The 12,409-nt window shown below is 34.1% G+C and overlaps 1 protein-coding gene across 6 annotated transcripts in view; it reads right to left on the bottom strand.

Annotated features, from left to right (window-relative positions):
- The window catches only part of EPHA7 (EPH receptor A7), a 169,684-nt gene that overhangs the window by 109,431 nt on the left and 47,844 nt on the right, over positions 1-12,409 (bottom strand). The gene's annotated exons all lie outside the window — the stretch shown is intronic.

Genomic DNA, 12,409 nt, shown 5'->3' on the forward strand with positions numbered 1-12,409 from the left:
GGGTAACTTTGATTTCAATATAATTAACTTGTTTTTTGATCTGCATTAACACACTTCAAAGGTATGTTTTTGTAATCTAATATAGCTGTAAATTAACTTTTTATGTGTCAATTTGGTTCATATTGAAAAATATTAAAATAATTTTAATTACCTGACTAGAAATAATGACGTAAAAAATTTCATCTGCAAGTGATAGAAATGTATTCCCCCCAAGTTTTCAGGAAACTTCAAGATATAATTTCAACCAATTTAAGTTATAAGGCAGGCTGCTTTCCACTAGGGGAACTTCTTTTGTTACTGAAAATAATGAAATCCTATGAAAAGGAGAAATTTATGCCACCAGAAATAAGGAGAAAGCCATCAATTGTAAATAGATGACAACTGTTTCTTCTCTGCTAGGAGAGGTTAAGGGCACAGTCACGTAACACAGCAACTACCTCAGCAATGAACACTGTACAGAGAATGGTTCCATCATCTCCTAGTGAAGATGCTCTGACTCACCCAGATCCTATTTGTTATTAAAACAGTCAAGTGACCTCGAACCATTTACTATCACTGGACATTTTATATATTTATCTTCAATTAAAATTTACCAAATTAAATTTTCATTATTTCAACACCTTTTTATTAATTGATGGTATTATATATCGAATATGTTAAATGAATTCGATTTACCCTTCACATTTATTAAATGACTAAGTTTTACTGACCTTCAAATTTAATAGAAATTAATATCATATGTATAAAGAAAGATTAGTGAATATTGAACATAAATTCACTGATAACTTTTAATTTATTATATTCAGGCTTATTTAACGTTCTTAACTTGGGCATTATTCAGGAACTTCATCACATTTTCACTCTTGGGAGGGGGGGAACAATCCTTTCTAATGAGGATGGTATATTCTCCAGAAAAAAGCTGAGTCTTCTCTACTTTTGTTCGCATGCTGAATATTTAATGCACAATTTGGTATAGCTGAGATTTTGAAATTACATTTTGAGCTTCAAGAAAATAAGGCTGTTTTACACAAACAAGACAGGTCTTTTGCATGACTTAGAAACTTAAAGATATGTTATATTGCAAGAGATAGATAAATGATAGATATTTAAACAGAACTACAACCATCTCTTTGAAAATATCTGATCCACTACTGCCCTCAGAAGCCAGGCTGCCTTTAGTTGGCTTCCCCAATGCATACAAGAGGAAACCACTCACAATCGTATCAAGCAAAGAAGCTTAATGCCTCTTCTCATGTTCTCAGTAACAATTACTATAAATCCAAGGCACAGGGCGAGTAATGAGATTGATTACAAAATAATATAACAAAAATATAACACCTTAAAATGTCTCTAAAGATACGATCTTGCCACATAAAAGAATATTTAACTGGTAGGATAAGGGATTTAGCATGGATTTCTCAGGTGGAAATTCCTTTCTTTGAGTATTCACTGTATCTTGCTCAATGTATTATCTGTAATTCAATGATCAGATAAAGGATCCATAAAACAGAGAAGGCAATGTTGGACTCAGAACTTGCAGCTAGATAACATTAAGGCCCAGAGAAGTAAAAAGAAAAAAAAAAAATTAAAAAAGAAGAGAAAGAGACAGAGAGATGGAGAGAAGAGTTATCTGCTGACAGCCTTTGATGACATTATGTGTGTATTTACTTCTCACAAGGAGAGGACTTTAGGGAGCAGGGAGATGGGGAACATAATGACAACACGATTGAACATGTACTAAGTAAGGCTTCCAGGATTTGTAGGCAGCAAACAACTTAGGAGAATCCATCAGAATTCTCATTCTCCCATTGCAAATAAAAGCGTCTAACTAAAGGCTTAGTCCTCTTTTTTTCACAAACAAGGAGGTGCATTTCTTGCTCAACTTACAGGATTTGTAGAATATATATGGTACCTAATGTAGAGAAATTTAAAAATCTTATCACTCAACTTTCAAATTACATTAAATTCTGTTACCACTTTAACAGATGGGAAAACAGATTTGAAGCAAAAGTAACCTGAGTTCTTCAAATAATTCTGTTTGTCTAGGTTAAAACTGGATTTAGAACACAGGACTACTGATACTCAACCATATGCTATTCCACCAGTCTTGACTGCTGAATGAGCCAAAGTTTGGCACTTATTCCATGGGTCTCAAGAGCTTGAGAAACCCTAAAAATTAATTTTCAACGAGTCCCTACTGTCTTCTATTATACACTTTTACTAATTTAAAGCTATTACTTTAATTTAGAAAACTATGAAATAATACCCTAGCACACTACAGGAGAGATATTAAATAGGTATTCTTAATTTTACTATCAATTTTGGCACTGAAGATGCCTGCAAAATTATGGAGTACACGTATGGCTATCATTAAATAGATAATGACAGAGGCAATACCAGACATATGTGGTCATAAAAGTCTTAACATTTTTTCTTTGAAGTAATATTCTGTCTCAGTTCAGTTAATATTGAAAATAATAAGTGGTAACAGGGCAGTTTTCACTTACTCTGAGGAGACTAGTAATTTAGAGTTATTAAAAATAAGTAGAAAATCTTTGGAGCTATGATGTTGAGTAAAGCCAAATGAACTGGTGGTTACCAGAGCGAGGGAGGGTTTGGGGGGCAGGTGAAATAGGTAAAGGGGATTAAGAGGTGCAAACTTCCAGTTAGAAGAAGGTAGTCAAAAATACTGTAATAACTTTGTATGGTGACGGACGGTAACTAGACTTACCGTGTGATCATTTCGTAATATAGATAAATATTGCATCACTATGATGTACACCTGAAACTAATAGGATATTGTACATCAATTATATTTCAACTTAAAAACAAGACTAAAGCTAAAAACATGCAAAGACATAAGCTGTACTTCTTAGGATAATAGTGAGCAATTGGGTGGTAAGATTTTGGGAAGCAAGTAACAGATGCTCTTAAAATTAAAATTTTAGATGAGACAGCTACATGAAATAGCTAGAGTAAAATCCTCCATGAGATAAACTGGGGTGAAGTGGCACATCTGAGAGTCAACCACATAAGGAAGAATCAGATGAGCTCTCCAACTGCTCCGAAAAAGACTACATGGAAATGAAGGCAATTTCTCTTCTCTATAAATGCAGCTGGTTTTCCAAAAAGCACTAGTAAAAAAGTCTTTGGAGGTAAATGCCTTCTGAAACCTCAAAGATAAATTCCCTTTATACCTAACTATGAAGTATACAAGAATAACTTTCTAGGAAGGGTGCAATAGCAGTTTTGAAACTTTTCTTCCTGTGCTTTATTTTTACATTTGTTCAATAGCATTTGAACGCAAAGCAAACTTTAATGAATAGAGCACGTGTACTATGGGAAAGTTAGTTATGACAAGAAACATACCATGTTAATTTCCTGCCTTTTTGATGTTTTTGCTTTTTTAACTAAACATTTGCTTGAAGGTAATGTTTCACTGTATTGATGAAGATTGGGAATACGTATAAAATTTGTTTTCACTATTTAATTACTTTTGTAAAAATAATCTTTCCCATATTATTTTAGTAATAGTATTTTTCAATGTTACCACAAACGCCTGGGATTGATTCTTTAGACTGTTTTTTTCAGTCCTTAGGGCCTTAATGAATGAAATAACATAAGTCCATTATCCTAGAGCCAAGAACCATAATCTTGTCAGATTTCATACACTAAGCAAGTTTTTGCTTAGTCTTAATGTTTCTTTTAAATGGAAAACTACCAAAGAAAAAGGGAATCTAGGAAGTTCATGAAACTTCTGTTTACTAGATAGGAACAACATTATCCACTGCAATCTATCCATTAAGTTATATTACAATATATTATATTACAAAATCTACTATATTATCTCCTGCCATGAAATTAATGTAAATTATATGTAATTCCAACTATTTTTAAATAAGAATATTGTCCCAATGTAACTAAAGTGTTTCAAATAATATTTGGGATTTAAATTCTTTTAAAAAGAACACAAAAGCAATAGGGTTTCCCATTTATAAACAAATTACTTAAGAGTAATAACATTGCAACAAAATACCGAACACAAAGATACTTAAACACATGAGAGTTAACACTAAAGCCTTGTGTTCTAATTCTCAATTAAACTCTCCTAACAATCATATATCCCACAGATGTCTTCCAAGAATGTCAAGTGTTTAAGCAACGGGGTGCCAAGCCTTTGCGTATATACTTGCTTGAGGCAGTCTGTGAACTATCAGAGTAACGGTCTTCCAACTTTGTGTTCACAATGAACAACCTTAAAGGCCATCCTACAAGCTTCAAACAAACTTCTCCTCCTCTTGAAGCTAAGCAATTAGTTGAAATGGAGTACATCTCTTCCTTCTGAAAGAGGGTGCAGACATTCAGATTTGCACTTGTTCTTCAGGGTTCTCAGGGTAAGCCTGGGGAAAATCCTATCTGGCTAAATTTCTAAGGATCCTTTCCCACAAACTGGGTATCCCAGAAAATCCACATACTTCTGGAGTTCTTCCACTGCCAAGGAAGATATCCTAGTCCTTAATGGGCTTGCTGTTTTGAAAATGTTAAGCTACAATTTATGTCCCAGACATACCCGACACCATCCTGAACATGAAGACACTGAGAATCCGTATCTTACTCAGCTGTCCTCGTGTCTGCACATTAGGGATGCTTTGAAAAGATACTAATGCCTTTTCTCTATCAAAATAATTGAATCATTATTAGGGCCTGGGCATTTCTATATTTTAAAAGTTTTCCAGGTATTTAGAATCCTTCATCCTGAAGGTTCTAGGTCTTTTCTCAGACTGTCAAAAGTCTCTAAAGAATGCATGATAATAAAATATTACCACCATAAACGTGATGAGAGAGGTAAAATGAGATATTAGTGAGAAATCTAATAAATTAACATTTTAAGAAGAAAATGAAAAAATTAAAATTTATTAAAAATCCAATCAAACCAATAGACAAAGAATCTGAATATATATTTCTCCAGGGAAGATATACAAATGACCAATGAACACAAAAACATTCCCAAGATCATTACCCATCAGGGAAATGCAAATCAAAACCACAAGGAAATACCACTTATACCCAGTAGGATGGCTATAATCAAAAAGACAGAGAAAAAAAGTGTTGGTAGAATACGGAGGAACTAGATTCCTCATACACTGATGTTGGGAATGTAAAATAATGCAGCTACTTTTAAAAAAACTGGCAGTTTCTCAAAAGGTTAAGCATAGTTACCATGTTACCCCAGGTATATTTTTGTTGTTGTTAATGCCATCGAATTAATTCCAATTCCTAGCGACCCTGTGTACAGCAAAGCAGGACCCTGCCCAGTCTTTTTGCTCCATCTTCTGACCTTCCGGCACTACATCAGACAGTGCTGCTATTCATAGGGTTTTCATGGCCAATTCTTTCAAAAGTGGGTGGCCAGGGCCGTCTTCCTTGTCTGTCTTACTCTGGCAGCTTCTGCAAAACCTTTCCACCATGGGGGACCCTGCTGGTATTTGAAATACGGGTGGCAGAGCTTTCAGCATCACAGTAACATGCAGCCACCAGTCCAACAATGGACAGACAGGTGATGTGGGTCCCTGACCGGGAAACGGACCCACAGCTCGGTGGTGAGTGTGTGGAATCAACCACTAAACCACCAGGGCTGGAAGATATACCTAGGTATACACCCAATAAATTTGAAAATATATATCCACACAAAAACTTGTACAAAAATGTTCATAGCAGAAACAATCCAAATTCCATCAACTAATGAATGAATAAACACAATGGAATATTATTCAGCAATCAAAAGGAGTTAAATACTGACACTTGCTACAATATGGATGAATCTTGAAAACATTATGCTGTGTGAAATATCTAGTCACAAAAGATAACATAGTGTATAATTCCATTCATATGACATATTTCAGAATAGGCAAATCTATAGAGATACAAAGTAGATCAGTGGTTGCCTAGGGGCTGGGGCAGTGAGGAGAAATGGCAAATGACTGTTCCTGGATACAGGGGTTCTTTTTGGGATGATGAAAATGTTCTAAACTCATCTGTACTGATGGTTGTATAACTCTATGACTACACTCTAAAACCACTGAATTGTTCACTTTAATGGGTAAATAATATGGTTTGTGAATTATATCTCAGTAAAGCTGTTATATATAATAAAATTCACTAATAATGCAACTTCGAATCGAACATTTAAGCAAACATTAAGAAAAAATACCAAATTTTATCTGCTGATAAGGTATTAGTTTGCTTTTCTAAAACACATACTCTATATTCATTTATTTTTATCAAGCTGTATTTAGATGTAATAAATTAACTGACATAAAAATCTATATCTCTTTTTTATCCATTTGCTAATTTTAGAGTTTCACAAATAATTTATCTTTTACCCAAGGAATAGCAATTTTATCTGAGTACTTTTATAACTTCAAGGAAATAGATTCTTCTTAATACCAAGCTTATGTTTAGGGAAGACTTTTGATACATTATCTACAAATTGAGTTTTGAGTGAACATCTGAATAGATATTAAACATTCTTATTTTTACCCACATCACTTTGCCAGAAACAAACAGGCTGGTTTCCTCCCCGCCCCCCCAAGCGCTCCCCCATGAGCTAATTGAATACAACTAGACTCAGCTTCCTCAGGTCTTATTCCATTTCCAGACCTGTGATTTTAAGCACAATTGCACTTTTTCTGAAGGAATTATGTGTATGTGTCTGTGTGTAAAATATGAGGCTTTGCAGATGTTTCCGGCCACAGTTATGCAGCTGCAAAGAGTTTATTAATTATGAACTATAAGTGAATTGTTCTGTAATTGAAACTTTCTGGGCTTTAATATTATTGCAGAATCTACATACATACATAGTTAGGGACTCTAATGAATGCTGTTATTTATTGCAGATGGACATGTTACTTAACTCAGGCAAAGCTGGTCTGTTTCCATAGGAGTTTGCAAATATTTGTGTCATAGTAATGTCTATGCTTCCATAATGCAAAGAGGAAAGCACAGCTTGTAGAAATAGTACTCCCACTGCTCAGAGTGCTGACCTCATCTGGGATGGGCAGTTCCAGAATCTGTGTTTTAATCCTATTGACAGTGCCTCAGTGGGAATAATTACAAAAGTCTGCCTGAAAGCCAGACCTCCTGTCACTGATATGCTGTGATTTTTCACGTTGAGAATGAACAGCGGGCAGGGAGGATAAAAACAACATGATGTGACGAGCATATTACAGCTTGTGAGGCACCATCTATACTACCCCACAACTAACTATTAAGAGTTTAGAAACGAAATGATGCAGAACACAAAGTTTATGATAACAGGTGCTCCAGTGCTGAAAATAATTTGGGGATTTTTTAAACTAAAAGTAAAGATTAACTTCAGGGAGCTATAAATATATGTGTTATTTATTTGTGTTACTTGAGTACTTACGGTTTCATTGGTACAATATAGTGAAAAGAAAGATGTAAAATAAGGAGCTTAAAAAGTTTTATTGTTAAGATTTAGACTGTAAAATGGGAGCATGGGAGAGAGAAGTTCTAAATAGAACAAAGCATTATGTTAACATAATTTTATCTCCTTTATTAAGTTATCAGTTTGGAATATGCTAAGAATTTTGCTGAGGTCTGACATTAAAATACTATTTTACTAGAATATCACCATAATTCTGATGTCATTATCAAAATGATTTAAAAAAAAGAAAAAAAATGGTATGTTAGAATATTCAAAATCTCTTTTGTCTTCTTATTCCACTCTAGAAATATTAGGTTATGTTAAACAGGTCATGTGACACAGCGAAAGAGAACTCAATTTTAACTCAAAAGATCTGTGTTCAAATCCATTGCACCACTTACTGGAATGTCATTTGGACAAAGCCACTTCACATTCCTGGTCTTCAATAGCCTTTTTTCCTTGTTATTAGTTATTAAGTACCATAGACACACTAGTTATTTCTGTATATTTCTATCTGCAAAAGGTTGTCTTAATAACACAGTAATCAGTTATGTAGCTGTTAAACTCCCGTATAACTGTTTTCACTGAAATGCTATCTTTAAAAACATGTACATTTCTACCACCACCACCACACCCCCAAAACCGCACATACAAACTCACACCCACTTAGTCTTTCAGAGGTGCCTCAGCAAGAATGTGAAAGAAAGTTCTCAAAGTGCCATCCTGCCTCTGCACGCCCTCCCTGACAGGCGGCGGCAAGCACGGTGGCAGGGATCCCTCTGCCTAGCGAGTCACCTCCAGCTCTCACTGTGCGTTGTTGGCAACCCCCGGCCGTGTTCCCAGAGACGCGCACATTCATTGTAGGTCATGCACATGCGGATCCAGAAATGGAATTTTTAAGTTATGTAAATTACTTAAAAATCAACTGCCATAAAAGGAAAGATTCGAAATGAAATCAGACCCTTGTGGATCTCACTCAATATTGTCCTCATGGGTGCATTCTGAGAGATCAACCTACAGATAAAAAATAATGAATTAACTGTGAAATCCCAGGATTTAGAAACCCCACTGGAAAAGAATTAAGTAGGGTAATCTTAACCCTAGTTCAAGTCTATAGCAAAACTGTATAATTATGGGGTTCCCATGGACTAAAAACACTTAAATTAGGGGAAACTAGCTAACCAAACTCAAACAAACATCATAGTACTTACTAAAAAAATGTGGCTTATTATGAGTATTATTTTTATTTCACTAAAAAGATTTCCTTGAGGGCATGTTATTATGAACAAGAGCCACAACAAGGAGAGATCTCACACAGCAATAGGTGTTAGGAAGATTTTAGATGGGGGCATGATTTACTACAGCATTTATGCCACTGTCCAGTTTATATTCAAATATTTCTCTTATATTTATTATAATACGACAAGTTTTGTAATTTCACTTTTATTATTCATTCTCATTACGCTAAATTATTCCTCACAGTTTTGAAAATATATTGAGAAAGGTCAGACAAGGTAGGCTCTACATACAAAAAATACTGTAAAACATATGAGAGAATTCCTCTTTGAACGATCAATATTGTTGTTTTAACATAATCATTTTTAAAATAGCATTTCTGAAAAGATAAAATGCATATTTTGAATGATAGGCATTGTTGATTTTATCACACAAGGTCTCACACTTCAACAACCCCAAAAAGGCCATATTTCTTGTCCTTTACATAAATTATAAATTTGGCTTCCCCTCCGGCATGCAGTAGCTGTGTGACCTTTGTAAATTTGCTTAAGTTCTCTGAGCCCAGTTTTACCATATCTAAAATAGAGAAACCTAATAAGACTACCTCATAAGACTGTTGTAAATTAAAGTACATAATTCATGTGAAGAACTTAGCAGAGTGCCTGGCGGAAAAGCAGCACTCAATAGTTAACTATTATGATTATCTCACAATGTCAATTTCCAGGCAAAGTTTTAATCCCACTCTAGTTTCTACTCCTGATAAACACTGAGCCACTTCCCCATTATCAGATGTGTATGCAAACAAGACAAACAAATTAATTATTAGTCAAATATAGCCAAATTACTCATTCATTCCCTGACTCAATAATTATGTTTGCCTACTCTTTGCATTGTGCCAGACAATGGACCAAAGTTATATCTGCTAAAAGACAAACAGAATGATCTCTAAATACTCTATTACCCTTTGACCTAGCATCAGATGGTATGGATAATCAGTTGATTATGTGCTTAGGCTAATTAAATTTCTGATATTTCATAAAAAATTACTTAAATTATAAATGTGTCTGAATTTGTACCTTTCCAATGTGCTTAAATGTGTCCTATTTCAGTGGTGAATACAGACTCTAAAGTCACCTTTCCTGCCAAAGCCGTAGCATTTCATCAACATGAAGTGACAAAACTATTCCATGCAGGTAGACACGGAGGAAGTGTGTGTAGGGACATATTACTGAGCAATTATATTTAAACTGGAGAGCTATTTATGGCAGTTATTGGCTTGTTTTCCAATGAGGCTAACAGTTGATCTAGCAATAACAGAATATTCCATGAGGGCATGTAACTTCAAGTTTCAAAAACATCAGCTGGACAAGAAATATATATATAAACACAAACGTCTGAGATTTCATTATATTTAATAAAGTAAACATTTTTAGTTCAATTCAAATAATTAGACTATTTTGTGAGTGAGTCATCGATAATTGGTTTTTCTCCTACAATAAACTAAAACCTACATTTCTGTAGAAAAAATCTGCAAGATCCATAGCCAAAATGAAAACAATAAATTCCATCTTAATTTCTTAAAATAAACAGCAGTCCTTCTGTTTCAAGCAGTCTAAAACATGGGCTCTTCATCAGTTTTCTGCAATAATTTCAAAAATGATTGAAACAAAATCATCAGTTAAAGCAATCTTTCTAGCTGTTTTGTGAAGACTATTTTTTCCCTTATTTAGCAGTTATAAAATGTGGACCAATACTAAGACTTGTGAAGCAAATAAACCCTAAAGCAGTTTAAGGCAGTTTGAACATGTGGGAAGATAAATAATCATTTCTGTTATGTCAGTGGAAAATTTTCTGAGGATCATAAAGAAATCAGTTTACCCTGAAGCATGACATTTTAAAAAGATGCATCAGGACAATGAGGAGATTCATTCAACCCTTAATTCTTAGAAATAAAAGAAAATAGCGGGCAGAATAAATCCTTACAACAAATGATGTTGAGCTTAGTCCTTTTGTTCAAAAAAAGAGCTAGCTACGCATACACACAACGCAAAAGGACATATACATACATACATATATATGTGTGTATACATATATGTATATATGTGATATGAACAGAATTAAAGAGAAATAATAGTAAGAATTCTCTAACTAGATTCCCACACTTTCTACTCCTTAATAATAGAAAACCAGTTACTTGCTCATTTTTATCTTCATACCAAGCAAATAATCTGACACAGCTCTATCTGTATCCTACGAACTTTGCATCCATAGCATTGTACAAAAAGATACTGTAGGTACTACTAGAATATCTTTACTATGCTTTTTAGTAAAGTCTTCAGGAAAAGTAGCGACGTCAGATATGTAAAGAGACATCTTACCTAGTTTAGTTTCCTTTTTTAAGAATAGCTCATCCTCCATGAATCAGTTGAAAGCTTTACCTTCTCCCTATTTCCTGACCTACTACAACTACTAAGGAGGGCAGTACAAACTGGTCTGCACAATATACACAATTACGGCATTAACACAGCCATAATTATTTCTTCCTGTGTGTCTCCTCCAGCTCGCTGTGAGTTCCTCAAGGCAGGGATTATGATATATATATCCATGAGCCCCAAAGCCTAGCAAAATGTCTAACACATAGCGGGAAGCTAACTTTATTTATTCAATGAAAGAATCTTTATTCATCCTACAGCATTTTGCATCTGAAAATAACCATCCCACTTACCAAAGGTTAATTCACCGACACCGCTTAGCAAATTTTTCATAGTAATCAGATCAACAGAAATGACATGGCACGTTCTTAGTAGAGTGCAGTATAGTCCTGACTACATCTGTTAAGGAAAGACATTTCATGGGCTCTCATTCTTGAGGAGTTCCCTGTTATGCTGTACAGGAAGACAATTGCACAGTCATGTTTAGATTAATATTTTAGATGATGTCTAACGTGATTCTATGAGCATCCTTAACATAGTAATATGAATAAGTACATGAATAAGATGCAAAATATTATATAAGAGTATAATTGAGCATTTTCTTTGAGCATGGGAGAGAGAAGTTCTAAGACAGGGAAAAACATTAACTTATAAATTATAAGTCATAACAAAAATTTCAGTGTAGGGCTCTTTTCCAAAGCAAAGAGCTAAAGAATAGTTCCCCCCCCCACCCTCTGTATTCTTAAAAAAGACCATTTTCCTTTAAATACGTGACCTATCCAAACTCAAACACAAGAATATTCTAGTTTTAGATAATCTAGAATTGCCATATTCTAGAAAGTACACAAATACTTTCATTTCTGTTAGTAATTTGGAACTAGACAGGCCACTATTAAAATAAATTCTTATAATTAACATTTCTATTGGAAAACACAGAAATATCACTGATGCTTTACATTATGAAAAATGATTTCAATTTATTTCTTACTGGCTCTTTTTTAAATTTTAAAAACAATTATTGTAGAGTAAATAAAAAAACTAATTTAAACATAACGGGCTATTACGTCCTTTCTTTTCTTTTATTATGAGCACAAACACACATATATATACCCACACATCTTTCTGTACATTTGTATTTTCTCATTCAATTTCATATGTCTCCAAGATAGATTAATTCATTTCAGCTATGACCTACTGGGAGGGAGGGGCATGAAAAAACTAACAGTTAAAGCCTATTTATATGTAAATATAATACTTCACTTTTTTCAAGTAAAAACTTGAACCTAACAGAAAA

This window comes from Equus caballus, chromosome 10, assembly GCF_041296265.1.
Source record: "Equus caballus isolate H_3958 breed thoroughbred chromosome 10, TB-T2T, whole genome shotgun sequence".
Taxonomy (NCBI): domain Eukaryota; kingdom Metazoa; phylum Chordata; class Mammalia; order Perissodactyla; family Equidae; genus Equus; species Equus caballus.